Source organism: Aplysia californica, unplaced genomic scaffold, assembly GCF_000002075.1.
Source record: "Aplysia californica isolate F4 #8 unplaced genomic scaffold, AplCal3.0 scaffold00130, whole genome shotgun sequence".
Lineage (NCBI taxonomy): Eukaryota > Metazoa > Mollusca > Gastropoda > Aplysiida > Aplysiidae > Aplysia > Aplysia californica.
Window position 1 is genome coordinate 840,896 of NW_004797400.1, and position 2,893 is coordinate 843,788.

The 2,893-nt window shown below is 41.8% G+C and overlaps 1 protein-coding gene across 1 annotated transcript in view; it reads left to right on the forward strand.

The window, feature by feature from the left end:
- The window catches only part of LOC101849201 (opioid-binding protein/cell adhesion molecule homolog), a gene marked incomplete at its 3' end in the record, with an annotated part of 164,869 nt that overhangs the window by 126,518 nt on the left and 35,458 nt on the right, over positions 1 to 2,893 (forward strand).

Below are 2,893 nucleotides of genomic sequence, written 5' to 3' on the forward strand. Positions count from 1 at the left end.
GTGCGTACGGCCGCACCAAAGACTAAAAGACGAACTGCACCAGACAGGCAGTGTAAAAAAACAGCAGAGTGGACAGCAAAGTGTATTCAAAAGAGCTAGAAATAAAAAAGCACCAAATAAAATAATCAAAAACAAAAATTGGGTTTGCGAAAAATTACGTGGATAATTTTATCCATTACGCTGGATTTAGTGAGCGATTAAATAACGTCTTCTTTTTTTCGGGGGGGCGGGGGGAGGGGGGGAGGGGTGGGGGTATGCCCGGGGCAGTTCGTTCCTGTCCGCACAGCCTTTTCTTGTGCCAGTTGGTATACTCGTGTACATAAAACAAACGACCAAAATCTATTTCTCCTGTCTGTGGGCGGTAGGTCTATCCGTTGATCGAGCAATTATTTATAGATCTATCTCTTCCAAGCTTAGATTTTTTAAAGTTTTTGTAGAGCTTTTACGGCGCTCTCAACTGCATATGGGTCATATGAGCGCAAATTTCAAACATAATGAGATCCATGGTCTATTCAAGTGGCTGCTGTGTATTTTGACTTCCTAATGTCCTGTTCTTGTTACTCAGCTAAAACAAAATAACACTTCATGAATCAGGATAAAGCATTATCGCGTCATGAAGACTCCGCTGTCGTAAACGATTCACTCTTCAAGGTATAATAAAGAACACATAACATATTCGATCAACAGCAGACCAAAAGCAATGTTTCAGCACATTTCGAACAAAAATCAGAAACATGAACTTACATATTATTATGTCATAGTGTGCATGTGCCTGCTTTTTTAAAGTTTAAGATAAAGAAATCAGAATTGAAAAATCTTCATGAAAAGAGAAATTAATTTACTTCAAAGCAGGGTTGTCAATGACCAGAATGTGCTTCCTCAAAGAGGGAGAGAGAGTGTGAGAGAGAGAGAGAGAGAGAGAGAGAGAGAGAGAGAGAGAGAGAGAGCGAGAGGGGGAGGAGAAAAGGGGGGAGGGGAGAGAGGAGGAGGGAGAGAGGGGGGAGAGGGAAAGAGAGAGAGTTAGAGCAAATGAGACAGGGACAGAGAGAGAGGAAGAAAGAAGGGGGGGGGGGAGAAAGGGGGAGAGGGAAAGAGAGAGAGATAGAGAGAGAAAGAGAGAGAAAAGAGAAAATGTGGGAGAAAGAAAGAAAGGAAGAGGTGGAGAGACAACAGAAGCCGTAAGCTCTACAACACCCGGCACACGACTCTCATCCCAAAGTGAAGAAAGTGAGCACCTGACTCCTCTTCCGTTCAAAAAGTGTTGTTTGCAAACGCTTTGTAAAACTCTCCTGTTCACTCAAGCAGATAAGCATTGGGTAAGCTCTGGGGGAGAGCTTTGTAAGCATCTTGAGAGAGGGATTCGGGTTACTCAGTCCACAAGCATTACATGGAAAGAATTACTCCTGACGTTAGTTATGCTTTGGACGTATTACGCCTTGAAGGAGAATAGGAAAGGAAATCTGGTGAAGGTAATTTTATACAGCATGGTGTACTCATCGCCCCTGCAAATAGGATGTGCCACAGCATGTTTATGGCGGCTTTTTAAAAAACAGTGTTATGTATCTACTTGGGGGGTTGAGCATTTTGTGTTGATTAAGCATTGTTTTGCTTTTTTAGGTCAGTGCTGTGACAGAAACCCGTTGCTTTCGAGAGTGATTGCAGGTTTGAAAGATCGCTTAGTTTCGCTCTTTTATTTCGTTTTCTTTTTATTGTAGCGGTAAAAAGTCGGTGTATTTTTTCCCGTATCTTTTCTTTTCTTTCTCTCTTTTTCACTCTTTTTCTAATTGTATATTTCTCTCTAACTCTTTTCTTATCTCTTCTATCTATCTATCTATCTATCTATCTATCTATCTATCTATCTATCTATCTATCTATCTATCTATCTATCTATCTATCTATCTATCTATCTATCTATCTATCTATTACACACACTCAGCCACACCCCCCCCACCCCCCCTACACACACACACATACACACATACAAACACCCATACACACACGAAATAGATAGATAGATAGATAGATAGATAGATAGATAGATAGATAGATAGATAGATAGATAGAGAGAGAGAGAGAGAGAGAGAGAGAGAGAGAGAGAGAGAGAGAGAGAGAGAAAAGGCAAATGAGACGGAGACGGAGAAAGAAAAAGAGAAAAAGAGAGATAGAATGAAGGGAAGAGAGAGAGAGGGGGGGGGGCGAGAGAGTGTGTGTGTGTTTGTGTGTTAATGAGAAAGAGGGGAAGAGAAAGAGAAAGAGAGAAGTGAGAGAGGGGTTGGGGAGAGAGTGAGAGAGACATACAGACAGACAGAGAGACAGAGAGACACAGAGAGCATGACATCTACAGACTACAGAAGAAATCTCCCAATGCCCCCATCTGTCCCTGTGTATCAGTTATTCAAGAAGCATCATGTAGACAGACCTATACGCCATCGGCTAGCCCTGTGGTAAGGTGGGAGCCCGTGATACCATTTTGTTTCATCAACTCAGAATTTGAAGTTAGAAGAGGTTCGTATTTTCAGGGGAGTAAATGGGGTTGTTGTTCTCTGACCTGTCTCAAGCATCTGGCATACCCTACAGCAAGGTGTCCAGCTCAGAATGCCCAATCATCTGTGAGAAAAAAAGCTTTTTGGTAGTTACAATTCCGTGCAAAACTAGCTCTGTAATAGTCTGCGAAGAACTTTGTTTATAAACTGGGATGTGTTTTTGGTTAGTATCAGAAACTTATTAAGAGTGTGTATTACAACAGGACATTTGTGCCGATGTGGAGATGGTTTGTGTTTGATAGAAGCTACTGTAGTATAATATATAATTTATGCTTTCTCTTTTTATTCATCACACCCCTCCCTCCCTCCCCCCTCTCTCTCTCTCTCTCTCTCTCTCTCTCTCTCTCTCT